This window comes from Scophthalmus maximus, chromosome 2 (assembly GCF_022379125.1).
Source record: "Scophthalmus maximus strain ysfricsl-2021 chromosome 2, ASM2237912v1, whole genome shotgun sequence".
In the NCBI taxonomy this organism is placed as follows: Eukaryota; Metazoa; Chordata; class Actinopteri; order Pleuronectiformes; family Scophthalmidae; genus Scophthalmus; species Scophthalmus maximus.
The window spans coordinates 6,987,431-7,008,961 of record NC_061516.1 but is presented as its reverse complement, the minus strand read 5'-3'; the positions used below and the strand labels follow the sequence as shown (position 1 = coordinate 7,008,961).

Below are 21,531 nucleotides of genomic sequence, written 5' to 3'. Positions count from 1 at the left end.
TCAGTCCCCCTTATAAAATCCCATTAGCTCTTAATGAAGTCGGGCTCCTAGCCTCTCGGCCGCACCTCATTTAGCACGATTGTCTGGCGGCCATTAGCATGGAGGCAATTACAGCCGCACGACAAGAGTAATTGGAAATGCCGACAGGGACCCTGAGAAATGGGAATAAATAAATATAAAAAAAAAATATTCAGACTAATAAGCTTCCATTCAGATGGCGGGAGGGAGCCGCATGTGTCTAGGTTAAATCAACATAATTACAATTAGGGTCGGTGGGGTAAAGAGGCCGGGTGAGGGAGACATGGATATGGATGGATCGGGGGACGATGGTTAAGCGCCGAGGTATCGAGAATGATGGAGCGGAAATGTGGGATCACGCAGGGAGGCTAATAATGAAGAGCACAAGTGTGACTCCAGAGTCGTGTAAGGGAGGCGTCAGAGGGACGTGTGAGCGCAGGACAGTTTGCCTTCTAACCTTCGTTGATTAGAGGCAGATCTCCCATTCTGTTGCCAAAATAGACCCTAAGATCATTTCATTAGCTCGGATAATCCCCCCCCCCCAAACCCGAGGCCAGATCGCAGGCTATAGAATCTGACGGTCTCTGCTGAAGATGGTGTGATATTAACCGAGGCAGCAGATACTGAAGGAGTTCCATTTGAAATGGCCGCCTATGAGCCTGCTAAGGCAATGAGCTAAAATAAGCATGTTAGGCTACAGCAGCATATTAATATGCATGTTAACAACCACTACACCGAGCTCTGCACCCAAAGTTATACAGTATCTATGACAAATATGCACTTCCAGATGTCTTGATTTAACAAAGATCTCGCACGATGCGCACATGAGCCCGACAGGGCGAAGATCACAACCGGGAAAAACCTGCTCCTCCAACTCAGGAGGAAAGGAAAATGAATTCCCCTCCGTGAGCGAGGCTGAATGAGGCCCTGAGCACTTCACCGCAGCTTCCAGCGGCATTAGATTTGTAATTACATGAATTACATGCTGCGTTTGTGAGAGGAATTCCTGTAATTAATTACGACAGGTTCTATTCTTTTGTCACCGCTGTCGGGGAGGTTGTGTTTCGGTCCGGTGTGTTTGTTAGTGGGATATCTCAAAAAGTTAAAGGTCAAGGAGGTCTTGTTTGATTTTGCTATGGATATACTTTTTGGGGTTTCCATGTACATTTCCAACACTTTCTCATGAATGCTTGCTAATGTGGAAATTAACTATACGACATACACTGCTGTGATGTTACATTTGATGGTAGGTGACGCTGCAGCAACATTAAAATGAAACAGTCAAGGTCACGTCATATGATCAGTTTTGCCCATCAATGTTCTGATAAAGTCTATACCCAGATGCAGTTAGAATATTTCTGTTATTAAAACTAAAACAGTCTTGGCAAAGGGATGTGTCCTCTTTTTAGTTTGGATATATAATATAAGCAGTAAATAAACTGGAATATACACAGATTGTAAATGTGTGTCTTAAAGAATCAAATCAGATGTGTTACTCCTTAATAAAAATGAAAGATTAAGAAAACCTAAGACCTTTGAACCTGGGTTGCAAAAATGCAATGTAACGGACAGAAATGACTAATGTATCTCTTATTCTAGAGAAAGTTCAGGACAGAATACAAAGGGTTGAGGTCATGAGGGCAATGAACTACCATGTTCTTCTCATGATTGATATTTTAATATGACATTTGTGATTTTCATATTCAGTATATTTAAGAAAAAATTAAAATGACAGTACATGAATTGTATTATTTTGTCATTTGATTGAATGGGGAATGTACCACTGCAAGATCGAAACAGACAACTTGAGAAGTCTGGGAGGCTGCACTGAAATAACAGCAGGCTGCGGGCTCAGTGCCAGATTGCCATGGCATCTCTCCTGTTCGACCCCCCCCCCCCCCCCAAACTTCACCTCGCCCCCTCAATCCCACCACTCACAACCACTCTTGCCCCCTTTCCTGCCTCCTAAGCTGAATGACAGGTGGCAGAAACCTGATCAGCATGGGCCTTCATCAAGGAAGCACTCTCTCCTGAAACGGGCACACTGCCCACTCGCCCACCCGAGAGCCACAACACAGGGGCTTCTGAGGCTGGACGGTGTGTGTGTGTGTGTGTGTGTGTGTGTGTGTGCGTGTGTGTGTGTGCATCAATGAGGCAGGGATGGGGGAGCTGGGCTGCAGTGGACACAGGCTTGAGGGGGTGTGGGGTGGTGGGGTTATAATGGACTTTTTGGCTGAAGATCCGAGCTGTGGAGTTGGCAGCGGGTGTCCAGGGCTCAAACGGGAAACGGGGGGCTGACTCCCACAATAGCCCGCACGAGCGTCCCAGAGGGTCATCCACAATGGCAGGGCGAGCGGCTACTGTCAACAATGACCTCCAAGGCCTCACCGCTTGAAATGAAACGGTCCCACCCTTCATCACTTCCCTTTTAGCACTGCCACACAGCTAATGCGGGGATTATTATTAGGGACATGTACTGTATGTGGAACATGTGTGCGTTTTGTTAGTGAACGTTGGCTACTGTGCTACAATGTGATCCACTGCAGTGACATGCAACAGAAGGTAGTGGCATGGTTATAGGGAAAGATTAAGAAAAGATTACTAGACAGGCTGCAACAGAATATTCTAAACCATAGGATCATAACATCTTTGACATGAAATGCTACAGGGAACTTTTGACATACCCCGCAGCACCTCATCTTTATGTTGCAGAGACATCAAGATGTATTCAACAACTACTTCCTGCCCTTACAAGGCGAATCAGATTTGAAAACCTATTGGCTATCACGGGCGCAGCAGAGCGTCTTGGCGCGAAATTGGAAATCCACAGAGTAACGCGGACCTGACCCTGTGCAACCCACAGTCCCTGATCTTCATGGGGGGGAAAAAAAAGTTTATTTTGTCTGAAATTGGTCTACAAGCAATCATTCCATGAGCTGGATTGATTGTAAGTGGAAGAGGGAGGGGGCAGTGTGGGGGGGGGCTCCTACCAAGAGGAGATTTAATTAGTGAAATCTCATTAAGTCTAACAAAATTAAGCGTAAAACAATCCTTGGTGGGGAGCCGTGGTGGAGGTTTTTTTGGGGTGGGGGGTGGTGCATGAGTGCGGCACACTAAATGGCTGAGGAGGGGATGTGGGGACTGGCTGTGGGATTAGTCCTGCTCTGTGTGCAGGAAGAGCAAAACATCTTAGTATAACCAGACCTCCTCTGGCAGTCAGTTAGACACTGCCGAGCGTCTGGTCCCCCACTGTCCTCGCTCTTACTTTGTCTGTGGCTCCTTTCCAATGTACAGTGAGGCCGTTTACAGCACAGAACTTCAACGACTGAGAAGAAACTAGACGCATATCTTCAACATAAATTTGGCAAAAACAACAGCTTACATAAAGGGGTTGATGTTACGAGAGAAGGAGGGAAAAATGTACTATGGTAAATACGTTTGGTTAAGGTCCAGCATCTAAAACATGTTACCGACATGTCTGTGACAGGATGCCAGCTCTGCTCTCCTGCAGCCCACTGACCACCAGACCTCAAACGTTGTGCCTCGCTGCATAAAGTAAACCCAACCTACTGCATTGGCACTGAACAGTGGAATGGAATCATACAGTGGAGAATCAGCCAAGATGGATCCCATGTTCCTCGTGGTACTGAGTAGAAAACAGCCATCCGTCAACAACGTGACAACAATGAGGATACCCTTGAGAAATACAACACCTTAATTAACCTGTGATGAACAACCAGCACTGTTGTTAAAGTGGGCAGTTGCCAAATGCCAATGACAGTAGGAGTTTTAAATGTTTTTTTTTAAAGTTTTGGACGCCTTCCAAATGGGAACCGTGAAAAAACAACCAAAGCCACACAAAATCCTAAATTGATCCGAGCCCTATCTGACCCGACTCAAGTGAAGTTAGAAACATGTAATGGGACAATATCTAAAACTGATTAGGAAGTGAATGTCAGAACAGTGAGCTGAGATAAACACCAAAGGCGTTTTACCAAACAGAGAAACCAGAGGGAGACAGAAAAAAGATCTGAATCGTTTTTAGTTCGGTAGCAACAACTACAACTTTTTCACTTCGTCATATCAATTTGCAACTAGTTGCAAACAAGGGAGCAGAGGACATAGAAGTCCTCTGGATGATTTCAGTCGGAACCACAGGGACAGGCAGTAATATTCTAAGGCTCAATTTCCACTAATATCATTGTGTCTGGAACAACTCCGGTGGAGGTGGATGTGGGCACATCAAACAACTCTGGCAAACAACAACTTTTGCATGACCAAGACCTCACTGTCACCTTATTACTGTATTCAAATCACAATGTTGTGCTCCATAGAGTCACTTACACAAGCTGTGTGTCTTGTAACCATGACAGTTTTTGTGCAAATTGTAAACTGCTTCTAAATAAGAAATGTGCAGATTACGAGAGCATTGCAAGGTCCTCATAGCACTGACTATATCTCCACCAACATAAAGACTTCATTAAAATAGTATCAATAGAGTTTTTAAAAGTGGCCAGAAATCTCATGGAATAACCGCCTTGTTTGACACATCGAGCAAATTTGTGCTACTTCATGGAAAATGACAATCCTAGCAAAACTACCTCTCATTGTATGCACAGTAAATACAACCTGAGCACAACATGACCAGCGAACTTCCATTTGTAAAAGATCACATCACTATATCTGCACTAATAGTCCACTCGAAAGCAGGGGACTACATCTCTACAGCTCAGTGACTCAGCAAAAGCAAGCTTTACTGGGAGAACTCTTGTAGGAAGAACTCATGCTCCAGTCACGGGCATCCAAAAAAACATTTGGAGACACCAATGGCCAATCAACGGCGAAACAATACAGAACAACCATCCGCTCCAAAGCAACACTGAATAGCCAGACAAGGGCTCTACTCGTACGCCTCGGACACACTACCTTTTCACAGTGGTCAGATCACGCTGATTTTTTCTCCGATATGCGGCGAGCTCCAGAATTTGACAGCGTTTTTCCATAATGTTTGATTCCCGCCTTTATATTTTTAATTCTCATTGCCTATATGGTATCGAGAACTTCTGAGAAACCAGCTAGGTCACATTTATTTGTAACCTAGGACAAGATGCAATTAGCGTGTTTGCTGAGACTGAATCAACAAATAAAATGTTTTAAGTAATACAGAACACAGCGACAGAAGTGAGCAGAGAGATTCAAAGGCTCATTTAAAAGAAGAAATATGCTCAAGTGATTGAAATGATTGTTTGGTCTGGACCGACGTGACTCAACTGCAACAGGGAAATCATTATAGCATTTATAGCATGCATTACATTTGATTGTGTTCTCTTAAATTAAACCAAAGACCGGTGCTGGCCCCTGGAGACGAGTAGAAGCTCTGCCAGATATGTTGCTCGTGAAAGTCAATGAAGACAAAAACATTCTGTTCCTCCAACACGTACTAAAAAAACTGCACACAGCTCGGTCGATGACATGTAGAAACAAACGACCGGGCCATATCGCGTGGTTTATGGGAAAGGGACTCACAGTTAGCTTTGCCCACAGCAGCGCGGCAGCCCTCAGTGTTGTTGTCTGTGCCGTTGCCCAGTATCCAACCCTCCGCACGAAACCTGTCGATAGATGACGAGTTCTCAATTAGTGCAATTTCAGAAAATTGGCAGAGTTGGCATGCAAAACAGAACAAGAGAAAAAGTAGAAGGGACAAAATGTCACAGAGATGTCAGATACGTGAAAAGAATTACGCTGATGTAATTTCAACAAATCCCACGAAAAGATGAAAACAAACAACATGTGAGGCTGCTTTCACACAAGGAATGCAACTTCAGTAAACCTCAGAACCCTGAGGAGCGTGTGTGTGTGCGTGTGTGTGTGTGTGTGTGTGTGTGTGTGTGTGTGTGTGAACGCTAATGTCCGGATCAGTTGAAACTTTAAACTGCCCCCCTCCCCCCGCGCAGCTCCCCGATACAACGTCAGTGTCGTGTCTGAAAGAACTGATTTAAATACAGCAGGTCACTGTTCTGAGACTGCCACTAGGTGAGAACACGTCACACGGGGACAGTCTTCAATTGTGTGCTGCATGTGCGAGAGGGCAAATCTGGACAACGTCCGGACCCGATTGTCCAGACATTGTCCCAACTTTATGTGTGAAAATGGTTGTAGTCACTCTCTCAAGCCGTTATTATGGCTTCCCACCTCTGTCTGGGACTTTCATACAAGCCCACTCGTTCCTAGTAAAGAATTCGTTGTATTTAATTATGTATACTAGTTTCATTGTTAAAGGTAGTTCAGTAACTTGAACAAATGCATTGTCTGGGGTCTATTTCTACCAGCGGATATATGCACATTTGGTGGTAGCAGGCCAAACTACGGTACGGCTCACGGCAATAAACACCCAGTGATGTGTAGTTTTGATTTTGATTTGACTATAGATCTGAGGACAAAGCAAAAGCAGAAGCTCAAGCAAAGAGTTTGGTTTTAAACCAATAAACCACTTTTGGGTATTTTGCTTTTGTGTAAGATAGTAGGATGCTGGATTCAAACCAGGGACAGTATGGAAACATGGTATACATCTGACACACACACACAATATCACTTTTTTGACTTATTTAGGAAATTTAAGAGACAACTGTTTTTAAGGTCAAAAATAAACAGTCACTCACATTGGGGTTTTTTAAGTGAAAGTTAAAGGGTACGAATCCAAAATGTCAATTTCACTGTGAAACCTTGGCTGACTTATGAAGAAGCTCTAGAAAATATATTGCATACATGAATTATAAAGTAATAATTATTCATAAACAAATAAAATATTGTCATTTGTAAAAATGTTAGCCAGAGTAATGTGTAGGTTTATATAGTATATAGTAAATTATTGAAGTATTTGTATATGAAAAAAGATGCTTTTTATGAAATTCTTTTATACATTCATGCTTTATTTGAATCATTTATTCATCAGTTTTTACTGCCTCATAATGACCTTTTACTTTGATTTACAGTCCACCCTCCATTTTTATGTAGCTCTCCATCCATGCGGACAAAATGCCTCTTATGATAATTTCCAGTGTCATGTGTGAAAACAGCCGGATTAGAGTTCTGCTGGGACTGAAATTCCTCAGAGCAGTTGACTGGCTGGCCGCGTCTGAGCCACACAGCGCCCGGCGCTGCACACGGAGTCATGGCGCACATGCAAAAGATTTAAGTTCAATCAAGCATTGAGGGCCGGACACCTGATCTTTCACTTAAAGCTCCTCCAGAACAGTGGGAGTGTGGCTGGGCCTCACAGCGGGCTGCCTACCTCCAGCAATCTGCGCACACGCACACGCACACGCACACACACACACACACACACACACACACACACTCTGAAGGGATGGTATTTATCCAGAGCTGCACAGCTCAGTGGGGACTACTGTGTGTGTGGTACGTGGACCAGAGGCCCCACGTGCATGAGAGAGAAAGATCTTGGAGATATGAAGGCCAAAGTTGTTTTTTTCTAGAGTTCAATCGATTTCCTTAAACACAGAGCAAGACTCAAACTGATGAAAAGCATCGGAGGGGGGGACGCATACCCTGCACGCACTTTGTCCCACCACAACTTCTTAATCATATTAAAACATTTTGAAGAGGAATTTAAAAATATAAACGGTCCCTAACTTAGCTGTGTGCAGCGCTCTTTGCCCCGCTATTCCTGTTGCTCGATCTCTCTCTCTGCCGCTCACACACAGACACATTGACCTGTTTATCAAAGTCACACTGATCGTCGGCAGCACCGGGAGAAAGCTTATCCGTGTGGGTGGCCCGGTAAAGTTTTTACCCTCCTCTGTAGGCATTAGGGTACGTTCTCAGCAGGCAGATAGACCTCGGCTTAACACCGGCCCTAATCTGGAGATGCCCTCCCGACGAATATTCCCACCCAGTTTGATGACAATCCGTTCATATGTTGTTGACTTATCTAAAACAGTAATAAAAACTTACCCTAATGTCTTGAGAGATGCAGCGAACAACGCAGTCAAACACTGTAAAATGTTGAGTAAACTGTACACACACACATATTCATACAGCGCTGCTATTCACCACAGATTGTTCTGTCACATTCATACACTGGGCCGTCAATCTAGGGTTAAGTGTCTTGCCCGAGGACACTTCGGCATGCTGACCGTTGGAAGCGGGGGATCGAATTGCCGACCTTCTGGTTAGTGGACGACCTCTCTACCCTGGCCTCAATCATGCTTTTAACTGGCAGCAAGGATAATTATGATGATGATGGTGACGATGATACAATCATTTTAATATACATATTCATGAGAGCTACACAAGAAATGTTTTTGATGTCATGTTGTCCGGAGACAAGCTGAAATTGAGATGTAACTGAACAAATGATCCGATGCCTCGTATCTCACTGTTTCTGCCTTTCCATTCCAACACTGCTCCTTCCTGCTTGAACCTGGGTTTAGATTTTTTTTAATGACTCAAAAAGCGCGAGCTCAGGAGTGAGAGTCGCGTCTGTCGACACTAGTGAGGAGCTCAAAGCCCAAGACAACAGGACGTCTTGAGGATGTGGCTCGAGTCTCCCCCCGCCATGCCCCCCCCCCCCCCAGAACACAGGGGATTTCTTAGGTTTCTTTCAGCCACAAAGAAAACATTTTAGCCTCTCGGTAATCCTTCCCCAAGTCCTCCCTAAGCTCCAAGGGGCCTTCCTCCCTCGGACATCCCTCCAGCCCCGTCTGGGATCTGAGAGGAGCGTCTCCATGTGCTGAAGCCCGGCGCGCACACACACACACACACACACGCGCGCGCGAACACACACGCCGTTCACCATCTCTCCATGACCCCTCCGGGACCCAGCTGACCTTCCTGTTGATGTCAAAGTAAATCAGAGCCGGAGCCCGTGCAGCGAGGGGCTCCACCCAGGGGGCTGGAGGTCTAATCACCGTGTTCCTCACAAAAGCCACAGAGGAAACATTAGCATTCCCGAATCTGCCCACCATCACTCACACTGCAGCCTCACACAGGTACACGCTGTAACGGAGTTATTTATTCAATTTATTTCCTTTTTCTGCTACTTTATACATTTAAGAGGCAAAGTATTGTACATTTGAATCCACTACACGTGTCTGACACCAAACAGTCACTTTGCAGATTACGATTTTACATGAACTGCACATACATGTATTTTTAAAGATCAACCAGTCCAGATCTTTGGTCCCACGATTTTTAGTAGCAAAGTTTTGGCAACAAAGTTGTGTCGTTAGTGATCGTCTTTTCCGCCGTTTTCTATCATTGCGAATCTAACAATCTGACACGTTTAACACATTTCTCGACATTTTACGCACAAGCCGCCGAAATGAGAACATTAAATCAGTGAAATCTGCGTTAGATCAAACGGGGGGTGGGGGTGGGGGGGTTACATTTCAGCTTAAATATGGCTGAAGGAATTGGGCTCAGTTGTGCTCCTTGTGAAATGATTGTTTTATTGTTGCACCGTGTACAACATTTGCTCATATCAATAATGGGATATGCTCCAGTGCGCCGGGGCCCCTCGGAGAGAATCTAGTCTCATTTGGCTCATTTGATTTCGCTGCTCGCGTTCGTGGCAAAGCAGGTTTTGGAGAAGGCACAGACGTGATTGAATATTCACAACTTCCTGCCCAAACTTTCTCGCCGCACGCCGGAGAGGACTCCAGATGGACATCTTTAAGATTCCCAAATCCTCCTCTCTTTTTTCTCGCGAGCAGTAGTTTTGGGGTCAAGGTGTGAAGGGAGGACCAAAAGACCCGTTTCCCACAATCCCTCCACAGCTATAGCCCCCCAGCTGTTCAAGAGCTTCCATAACAACAGCTGCGCAGAGGTTTAGTGGTTCACGTTGCCATGACAACAGCAGGATCAATTGGCATGCACAGACTCTCGGTGCTAATAGCGAAAGTGACATTATGCCATCATTTCATTTCAATAAAACACCGGCAGGTTTTTTTTTCTCTCTCGTTTTTTTTTTTATGGCACTGAGATTCAGGAGGACATAAAAAAGAGGAGGCAAATAATTAATTTTGCATGATAATGTGAGTGGCTCAAAACGTGCAGGAATCTCCCACGCAGGCTGACAAGCAACCCGGCAAACTCGCACTTCAAATTCATTCCCTGCATATGAAGATTAACTCGCTCACGCGGCGTGATTGTTTTCCAGCTCTCACAATAGAGGCTAAAATAAGTCGTCGTGCCCGGCAGCTGCGTGTGCCACAGATCACTGGCCGGCAGGATGTGCAACAATCAGAAATATTCCTGCTACTCCTGACAAACAGGATATCAGGTCACTTGGCCACCTTAACGGTGAGGAATCAGACACTGTGGGGGGGGGGATTTACACATTGTACAAGAACCGACATCGACTGTGCTCGTCGGCTCTGTTTACACATGTGGGGACAATGGAGTCGCGGGCCCGAGTATCACAAGCGGAGGTTACGGCCAAGGGAAAGGCAAACGCGAACTCGCTGTTCGCTCCCATGCGCTCAGCGGTTAGTGCGAGCTCAGTTCCCACAGCTGTAATCCGGCCGGACCGACTTCAACCATTTGAGGCTAATTCCTGCGAATTCCTGGGGGGGCTCACGATGACAATGGCAGGTATTCCCGCGGGAGTAACCGGAGCAGGCGTGGCGTCACCACCGGGTTTAGGCCCAACAATTTAACGAGCGCGCAGCTGACGCGGGCAGCTGTGCCAGACAAAACACCTCTCACACACACACACACACACACACACACACACACACACACACACACACACACACACACACACACACACACACACACACACACACACACACACACACACACACACACACACACACACACACACACACACACACACACACACACACACAGTCCAGCTGCTACACACACCACATCTTTAACGTCGAGCATGACACACGGATCGCCAACTTTGTGTCTATGACACCAATCGGCTCCTGGCTGGAAGTTGACATTGATTATTCCTCCTTGTTTCGCAGAATATGATAGCCCCTTGAGAATGATGGGCGGGGGGGGGGTCAGACAGGAATCCACTGCTATAAATACCAGCGTCGAGATGAGTAAGGATGGATTGGGCAAACAGAACAAAAGAGACCAGTCCGATATCCTCCCGTCCGGGTCCTCTGCACCACCGGTGGATTCCTGTATTTAATGAATCACGCTGCTTCAAGAAGAGGGGGGGGGGGAGGACTAGTGGGATAAAACCAGATTATCCAATTGGAGGTTAATGATATGAAAGAGGATCACAGACTTAAAGAGAGTAAATGTGCAGGAACATAAAAGGGTTCAGTGCTGAGATGTTGGGGGGGGGGAGATGTCGTGCTGGCAGTATATCATTGATATGTCAACTTGGGGCTTACATCCTGCTCACCGTGTATCAGCCTTTCAACAGTGGTCAAATTCAGCTTTGTTCCCGTTGTTGTACTTCTCTCACAATCCAGCGGCGGGATTATGTTTCAAACCAACCTCCCAAATGCATTAAAAACGGGCCAAGTAGCGAGCTACTGTACGTATCATCTGAACCTTGCTCCTCAGACCGCCTTAGGCTCTGGTGAGGCCCTTTGCACTCACATGCTCTTTCACTTACACAGAGGAAAAACCACAAGGATCTGGATTTCAGGTGGTCACTTCACATAATATTCTTAATTCATATGTCTACAAAAATCCCTTTTTCGCAGAGAGTCTATTGGCAGAGCAGAGCACAGCCAGGGAACCGACCCAACCTCACGAATACCTAACTGACAGCGACACACTCCAGTGACGATGAAGAAACCCATATATCCCTGCCCCAGTCGTAATGATTGCTCCTCTCAAACTTCTCCCGCATATTTAAATATGAGAAACTACAAGGCGCAGCGTGTCACGGAGTGTGTGGGAACGCTTTCCTTGCGGGAGTTATTAAAAGCTGCTCCACAACACTGTACACACCCTTAGTCCTCGTCGTCAAACATGTAGGCCGAGGTGATGGAGTCAGACACTTTGCGGGTTGTGTGTGATATCATAACTGATCTCAGAAGAAGCCGAGTCGCGGGCAGCCTGACGAGGACACTCGTCTGTCGCTGTAGTCACTCCTCCGTCAGAGATCCCGGGATCTTCACAATGCGAATTGGCCAACGTCCGGACCATTCCGCCCCGCCCGTCCTGCCTGACAACCCGAAAACAGTCAGTCGGAAACATACAGAAGTGACAGACGCAGCGGTCAAGCTTTCAGAGACAACCGCAGGAGGACGGTCAATTGCAAGATGAATGGAATCAGGCAACACCAGATCCTGTTCTGAGATTTACAGAGATATCACTTCCACTTGGACATAGTTTTAATTGTTTGCTCATTATTTTTTTTTATATCTCTAACTGCCTGTCTTGACTGCACTCCACTGCCTTCAAGTCTAATCGCCATATGGAAACTCTTTTATTTAAAATATAGAAAAAAACAAAGTTACCCCTTCACTAAAGGTTTAATGACGGATATCTTTGCAGGGCGGCAATCACAGATTTATGTCATGCCATCAGGCACAAACTCCAATTTATTGAATCTGCCACATGTCCCGTGGTGTGCTGGCCTGGAAACCAGAGCGGTTAGAGAGCTCCTGGTTACTCATCTGTCAACGAGTACATTTACCCCTTTATTGTATTTAAATCTCAGGGAATTCCTAGTGCCTGTGCCTTGTGAGAGAAATGAATCACGCCTTACAGAAATGATGGGGCTTGATGGAAGAGACGATGAAAAGTTATCATGAGACTGTTTATTTTATGCCTTTCGACTATAGGAGTCGACCGATTATCGGCGCCCGATATTCACCATTTTTTGGATTATCAGTATCGGCCATTTTTGAAGCCGATTTGCCGATAAGATCGGTTCATTTTAAAATGCGCCACTTTGTATCTGATGCAGCCGCTGTCACTACTCTCTGGACCTTAGCAATGTCCCGTCCGTGTTTGTTTGTTCAGCTTCACAATAATGCTGCTGATACCGTAGCTCCCTGCACTTTGTGTGTCCAGGTCATTTTCAAAGGTTCTGTGAATTAAATTATTCATTTTTTTATCATTCAAAATGTTGACGCCTTTTGACATTTTTTACTGCCGACAAATATCGGTTTCAATTATCGGTTATCGGTCTCTTAGATTGGTAATAATCGACATCGGTATCGGCCTTTTGAAAAACGCCATATCGGTCGACCCCTATTCAAGACGGATTGGAATCAATGTTGTCCTGATCAATGTGCAGAGAGCGGCGACAATCCCAGATCAAGACCGGGTGACATTTTAGTAATTATAATCAATATTACACACCAAACACACTGAAGCATCAGTCGAGAGACTGGAGGCCTCTAAAATGTTCTTTTGACTTGTTTGCACACAGATCAGATATAGCAGGAAGTTGCTTTACGGCCAAAAGAAAGGGAAGCCGTCCTTCAAATGAAGGAGAGAGCTGCGTCCAAAATCACACAATGTCGCGACTACTTGGTCTTTAACTATACGACGGCGCGACCATTTCATACGAGTGTCCAAACTCTGTGTGAGAGATGTGTCCACTCTGCTAACTGTCCCACAATGTGTTGCATTCTACAACACAAATATTGAGAGGCTCCACATTCAATGAAATAACCACGACTCATTCACAAAGTGTCTGAAATCTAAATTCCCTGCTCACTGAAATCCCGTCAAAGTGAATCGGTGAACGAGGGGACTGAGTTTGGACGCCGCTGAGGCTTTTTCTCTCTTTTCAGGAAGTCGAAAAGAAAAAAAATCACTTCCAACATGAATCAGACAGGGTAGCCCGGGAAGACAATGGACAGAACAGACAGTGAGGAATTCCCCATCGGTGTCTGAAGGTTGCTTTGTTTTCTCTCTCGGTGAGGGCCCAGAGGAAGAAGGTCAACTCCAGCCCTCACGCGCCGGATGTAAAGCATCACATCGCCGTGGGCCGAGCGCACGCGGCCGGGTTTTCTCTCCGTGAGTCTCGGGTGTCCCACGTTGGAAACGCACACCGCTTGTTTCAAAGGGCCCCTCTATGGCCAGGTAGTGAGAGCTTCCCCGGACGGACAATCGAAGGTGCTCTGCCGTCTGTATTAAATGTCTGACTGTTTACATATATAAATATATATATATATATATATATATACACACAAGTGACCGCAGCAGGAAAGAGGGACAGCAGCAAAAAGCCGGTTCACACAAACACACACATTTCTCCATCCTCGCTCACACACACACACACACACACGCACACAATACATGCCTGTTTTTGATCTCGATAGCCCCACAGTCCGACCGACAGCGACCTCCACTCCAGTGTGTTGACCTCATCAGTTAAAGGAGTACGACACTGTTTTTGGGCGACCGGGCCCTTTTGTCAATTCAAAGAGGTGAAAACACCCGTGTTTCCCCTGTGGATCTCTTATGGACCTGTCGACGGACGTAAGGCCTGATTAAAAAAGCATTTAGAAGTCTTATTTCACAAAAGGGCAATCCGCACAGAGAGTGTTTTTTTCTTTTCTTGTTTTAATCTCTTTTTTAATTCACCAAATCCACACCGAGAGTCCAACAAACACACACACCAACGCGCACACACCGGTGGGGGGTGATCTCCACCGGCAGCTGTTCGGATCACACAGATCTCCAGCTGTTGTGAACTTATTAACGGTTAGTAAAATGGCTGATCAAGGATCTCGTCTGAGCTGTGGCATATTTTCTCAACGCCTACAGTTTCCTCCAGCAAACTTGTGATGTGTCTCAGTGTGTCTGTGTGACACACTGGCAAATGCAATTGATATGTCGTACGAGTGACAAATCTGATATTCAATAACCATTACTGGAAACTACTTGATGAATATATTTAAACACTGAATGTGGCCCTTACTGAAGATATGAAGAGTTCATTATGTCTGCGGTTATGTTTTCACCCCTCTCTGTCTGTCTGTCTGTCTGTCTGTCTGTCTACAGGATTTGCAGAAAAACTACAGTTGGTGGAAGGATGGGACGTGGGCCAAGAAACCCATTTCATGTTGGCATGGGCCCGGACAAAAGGGGCGGATCCAGGAGATTTTGTATCGTTGCAAGGGAGGATGTTTCTGACACTTTCTTGTTGAAAGAAAATCCGTTACCTATGATAATTTGGTGCAGATCTGAATAAACAATCTGGATCTGGAGGATTCAAATGTGTTTTTGGGGGGTGTTTTGTAACTACCACCAATGTGTGGCTGAGAGAATGTGGATACAGTGGGTTACAGTTTCAATACGTTTGGAACTTTAGTGGAGCTGCGACGGTTAAACCATGAATCGATTAGTAACAGATTACTAAATGAATCGCCAACTATTACGATAATCGATTGATCGGTTCAAGTACTTATAATTTCAGCTTGTTACATATTACATATATATTTTGTGTGTATATATATATATATATATATATTTGACTGCATGCAGGTCACACCTCGAGATCAACCTCACAATCTGCTCGTGTCAGCAAGGAGCGCCTTCACCGAGCGAGGCCACTTAGGATGGAAAGATGATTTCACTTAAAAGACGCGCCGGCCCCCCGGCCCAGCCTCCCCCAGGGCTTAACGAACACATCTGACCCGCAATCAGCACTATCGCAATTCACACCCCCATTTGCGCCACACTGACACTGTAGCAATGCCAGAGCGGTGCCAGCAGGGAGACGGGCACCGACATGCCAGCAGGGCTACGGAGACCTTGACCTGAGGACGGGGGGGGGGGGGTCTCCACTCCTCTCAGCGAGCGGACCCTCGCCACAGAGCAGCAGACGTGACACTTGCGCCGCCTCCGAGCTGCCGCCTTTTACCGCGCGCCGGCTCGGCAGCTGTTAGGAACTCACTTTTAGCACCGGGCCATCATCGCTCTTCGGAGATTAACCTTTGTGAAGTTGCGCGGGGAGTGGGAGGTGTGTGTGGGCGCAGCACTGGGTATCATTCATTTATTTATCTATTTATTCTTTTAAACAGTATTTCAGGGATAATTAAAATCCTCTGAACTTTGCGAAGGAAATTCCTGGGAGATGCTTTGTCACAAATTTGGCAGCAAATGTTTGTGTTATGGGAGGATTCTGAATGGGGTTTTGATCATTGTCAGACTCTACTGGCGTTTTTATTTAGAAAATAGCGTGGGTTTACATGAATAACTAATGTATCTGTGGAGACTCTGTGGGAATAATGTGCCCTTACATCGCCACGCTGTGTCTGCCTGGCACAGAGATGTAAAGGAAATATTTGCACTGAGGATCTCGTACAAAACGGTAAAAGCTATTCAGTCAACACAACACAACTGCCTCGCTCGGTCTTAATTACATTGGCATTTATTGATAATAGCAGGAATCGCTCTGAATCAAATGGTTTCAACTCTGACGACCGTCCTTTTGTGAGGGATGGCTGCCAACACATTCTGAATGTCAGTTTTAATTTCTTTTTTGTCCCTGAACAACTCCCAAAAAAAACGAAAAAAAAACACGTCAGTGCTGAAAATAGCTCATTATGTTTGTGTTTCACAGGCGTTTGGCTCAGGTTAGTGAAAAGTGTCACTGCCAGAAATGCTGCGGGACCCCAAAAAACTGCGACTGAAACATTTGGTGGCAAAGAAGTTGTTCCTGTTATTTAGTTGGAGGGGGAGAAAAGAGAGGCAGGCGTCGGAGATGCTGCTTCCGACTGGTGATGACAATTCTGCAATACCACTTTGATCTGTGCAGTGAGTGGTTTATAAGCGACGTTTTATATAGTGTTCAAGATTTAAGAAGCATTTTGAATTCAAGTTCAATAAAGAACTTTATTTATACACTGCACATCCCATTTCACTGGTGTTTCATTTATTGTTATTGTCAAATAACTAACTCCAAGTCAAGGCGTCGCAACTGGACCTGGTCCTGATTGGCTCATTAAAAGGCAGCCGATATGTTTCCAAGCAGGGAGCAGCATTCAACCGGAAGAGCCGCCGTTGTCGGTCGGAAAAATATCCATATTAGGGAAGGAGCTCTGCTTTCACCACAGTTTGATCAGATCGACCTCTGACTGAACCTCATTCACAGTAAAGTAAAACAAATAAAAGCCTCTCGCCGGGAGTTACAGGACTTTAGATGTGATATGTTAAAAACTATAACCCTTAAGGAGAACAGAGGTAAAAATATTTCTAACCACAGTGGATGTCTAGCTAATGTGTCGGACGGAAAAGCTGAATGGGACGCTCGCATCGACGGCGGACCACCAGAACCGGCGTACTGGTGAAATCTCAACTGAACTGATGCACATCTGTCATTTGGATCGGACAAGACCTCTGCAGCAGACAGCTGCCAAAGTCGAGCGGCACGCCGGCCCGCCGTTCACAATGCTCTCCTTTATGCTCTGATGTCTCCTGCGTGTAAATCACAAATGTCTGTTCCAAAGTCAAATATACACCACAGGGTACCGTGCTTTACACACGGAGTTCCCCTCAAACCGACAATGGAGGCGAACATACATTCAAATGCACGTGCACACGTACCTCCCAAAATGAATTCAAAGAGGAACATTTGTTGGGCCTCTGAAGTGATATTAAAAGCTTGATTTATTTTCCCTGTGTTTCTCACTTTTCAGGAATGTCTTGAACAACACAACCTCAGAGGGAGCAGAGCTCTTATCGTGGCACATACCCTAACATGCTAATTACCCCGCACACAGTTTGAGTTCATTTATTATGCATGAAATAATCTAATACGATGACTGTGATAATTATGCGCACATAGATAAGATAAAAGAGTAGTAACCAATTATGGCACAGGAGTTGGGAAAAGTAATTATTCTTTGTAGTGGAGAGAAGTCTTGGTTTGGAAAAGAGGATAAAGTCTTTTTTTTCCTCTCTCCCCATTCACAGTGTTGCAATTACCATGTGGAATCATGCCTGCGCTCCCTATAATGCTGAAGGAATATATTTCTTGATGAAGTATACAGTAACACAGACGTTTCACCGAGTGACTAACCGCAAAAAAACCTAAATCGATAAAAGTGCGGAACCTGCTCAGGAGCCGTTTATTAAAAAATAAAAACTGCACAGATTCATTTACAGCAACGTGTCTGTTATGATAATTGTGCACGTCCGCTCCGGCGGCCTCTTCACACGCTCGGGGGGAAGCGGACATGTTTACATTATGGCTTGAAAGGCAACACGACTCGACGCCTGGGGTTCTCGGCGGCGGCGGCGAATCAGAGAGGGCACTACGGGCGAAGGAGTGGCGCTCGCTGCAAAGTCATTAAATATTACCACTTCTAAAATCAGAGCCGGCGTGTGCGGCTGGCCCGCACCACTGTACAAACACACTTAACACAGCACCGCTCTCTCTGACAAATTACGTGTCACAGACTCTACAGTCATTGGACTTCCCTGTGACTGTTTTGGTTTGAATTTTGGTCGTAAAATCTTTTAACTTTTATGGAAACGGAGTTCCACGTCGGGAAGGAGAGAGACGAAGTTTCAGCTGCTCTGTGGGACGTCGGCCAAGAAGAAGCGAACTCAATGGCTCCGTGAGTCGTTGCTGCAGCAACAACAACAACAGCAAAGCACAGAAAATGGCACACAATTAATAATATTGTAAATACTAATGCTGAGTTTGTATAAACACACTTAAAGGGATAGTTCAGTGATTTTGAAGTGGGGTTGTACGAGTTACTTATGCACAGTTAACATGTTACCTGTGTTACCTAATATGTCATTGAACAGAGTTCGGAGGGGAAGTGGAAGCAGCGTAAGTGGGAGTCCCGCTGTTGCAGGGGGCTCCACCGAAAAACGTCTTTTTCGCCACATTTTTAAACGTTACCTAAATAAATAAATATCCGTAAAAATGTGGCGAAAAAAAGAAGTTTTTCGGTGGAGCCCTCTGCAGCAGCGGGACTCCCACTTACGCTACTTCCACTTCCCCCCCGAACTCCGTCGAATGACATCGCTGATCACCATCTCCATGAGGTGACATATTAACCATGCATAAGTAACTCGTGCAGCCCCTCTTCAAAATCACTGAACTATCCCTTTAACCCGAAGGAGCGCTTGTCTTACCGACCTCTAACGAGAACCACGTTGAAGTGACTCAGGACACACGTCATTTTTCACACTCACCAGAAACCTCTGTCCCTCACGAGTACTCAGAGAATCTAAGCTTCAGGTCACACACGATAGTGTGAGACCAGTCAACAGAGAAAAGAGTCCCCGTGCACAGCACTGTCAGGTTGTCAGATTCGCACCACACATCAGCACAATGTGGTTTCTCAGTTTTTAACGTCTGTGTTGATCCTGCAGTCATTGAGGTTAACGTCAGCGGAAGGAACCCGTGTTTCTCTTCGTACACTCTCAGCAAAGTCATAATGTTCTGAACGTAATGAAGTGAGGAGAGCAGAGAGCAAGGACGGCGGACGCAGAGGAGACGAGACGGCGAGCGCTGCATTCCTATACGGTGCGTCCGCAGACAGCCCGTGTACCAGATAATCAAGCCACTGTACGATTCTGCTGGAAAGGACTTTTTCACAGACGTGTTTATTCGGATATCAAGAAATGTCCGAAGAAGAAAAAAAAAGAAGACGAAGCGCATTCACCAGGCGAATTAACTTCTCTTTCAAAGCTGTATGTGTTGCAGGACATTGGAGTAAGTTTGGGATTCACTACATCCACAACACATCCCCGACTTTACTGTTTTAACAGTAGATTTAATTTAATTTAATTTGTGAACCGACTTTTCATTGATTCATCTTTGGATATGATTAAAGTAAACACAACTGAAATGCAATGGCTGCTCCGTGTGTTCCAGATAACGTAACGGTGCATCTACAAAACTAGTAATAGACTTGCACTTTGCCTAAGAGGTGTCAAATACTGTGCACAAATATACCAACACACGGGACTTTATACATGCTGATGACTCTGGAACTCTATACGTACGACACTCAAGGGTATGATCAGGGTTTGACAGCCAGTCATGGTACTGCGAAAAGTTCAATCGTGTTGCATCGGCTACAGGGAGGTTTCGTATTGCAAAAGTGGAAAAGAATACCAATACAACATCATCATTTTTGGCAGATATAGTTGTTAAAAGCTTTACCTGGTTAACCTTATCAATAATAATATTATAATAAGAAGAAGTCTTGTTTAGAGCTGCAACAGTTAATCGATTAATCGATTAGTAATCGATTACTTAATTAATCGGCAACTATTTTGCTAAACGATTAATCGGCTCAAGTAGTTTTTAAGGAAAAAAAACATCAAGATCCCCGGATTTCAGCTTCTTAAATGTGAATCTTTTCTGGTTTCTTTGCTCCTCTGTGACAGTAAACTCAATACCTTTGGTGTGTGGACCAAACAAAACATCATTTTCACCATTTTATGGACCAAACAACTAATCGATTAATCGGGAAAATAATCGAAGGATTAATCGACAATCGTTAGTTAGAGCCCTAGTCTCGTTACTATACACCTCCATCCCGTCATTACTTTCACCATATTATGCAGCATTTGCGGCATTCAAAGTTAAAAGCTGCTCGCTGAACAGTTAAAGTCCACGGTTGTGAAACAGTGTCAGCAGAGTTTAGAACCTCTGGGCGCTGGTATGAACTGTTATGAATCCAGGACGGCAAAAGCCTGAATGAAACATCGCACCGGAATAAAGTAGCGGAGTCCCCCTTTAATATTTTAAGAGCGACAAGTCCTGAAACACCGTAAAAGGCGCAGCCTTGCCCAGGGAGAATGAAATGCACTTTGACTCATAAAATCATGGCACTTTTATAGCAGGGGACAGGACTACATAAAGGAAGTCATTTGCAGCTAATAAGAGCGATCACTAAAATGCATTAGGGCAAATGATTGTGTCCTTGCAATACTTTTACTAAAGTCTGTTGATAAGCTGCTGTTTCACCTAAGAACGTGTCCGCTAACAAGTGTCTCATCAAAGACCACTCGGAGAGTAAGAACGAGGCAAACAGACGGATTCGGAGAGAAAGCCACTTTTGGGGGAAAGTCCAAAGTCAAAACAAAGGAGCAGCTCCACTCTGAGTGGAAATGTTGTCCTTCAGATCACTGGCGCACCGGTGTGCGACAGGGTGAAACGTTCCGATGAGATGTGACTGGCAGAACACTTAAATGAGATCTTTAGAGAGGATTCGGCATAATGGAACCGCGCTCCAGTTAATAGCCTTCTGGAGGTCGACAACTTTCAGCGCCGCCGTTGCATTTCTGCTCAAAGTGCAGGAGAACTTCAATAGGCAGCGCTGCCAATAATCAAAGCGGGTTGATGTGTAAAAGGCTTCAAAGACGATCACTCTCCGTGTCTGTTGCACTTTTCACACGTCACCTCGTGTCCTGGGCATCCTGCTCCTCTGGGGATTCACACAGGGGTTCCCAAACGTTTCAGCGACCCCCGACCCCCCCCCGAATAAGAGAGCCAATGACCTGCGACCGCCACGGACGGATAAGGAATCGAGCTAAAGGGTTACCGATGTGCTTTTGTAATAACTGTGGTTTCATTTGCAGTGT

At 45.3% G+C, this 21,531-nt stretch overlaps 1 protein-coding gene across 8 annotated transcripts in view; it reads right to left on the bottom strand.

Annotated features, from left to right (window-relative positions):
• The window catches only part of pknox2 (pbx/knotted 1 homeobox 2), a 91,461-nt gene that overhangs the window by 60,849 nt on the left and 9,081 nt on the right, over positions 1 to 21,531 (bottom strand). For 5 of the 8 annotated variants that reach the window (XM_035626192.2, XM_035626193.2, XM_035626191.2 and 2 more), the window contains one exon: positions 5,545 to 5,627. The exons of 1 other annotated variant lie outside the window; for it this stretch is intronic. The gene's annotated coding sequence lies outside the window, so the exon portion shown is untranslated. Of the gene's footprint in view, positions 1 to 5,544; positions 5,628 to 11,961; positions 12,179 to 21,531 lie in introns of all 8 variants that reach the window. 2 more of the 8 variants (XM_035626190.2, XM_035626195.2) reach the window with 2 other exon arrangements.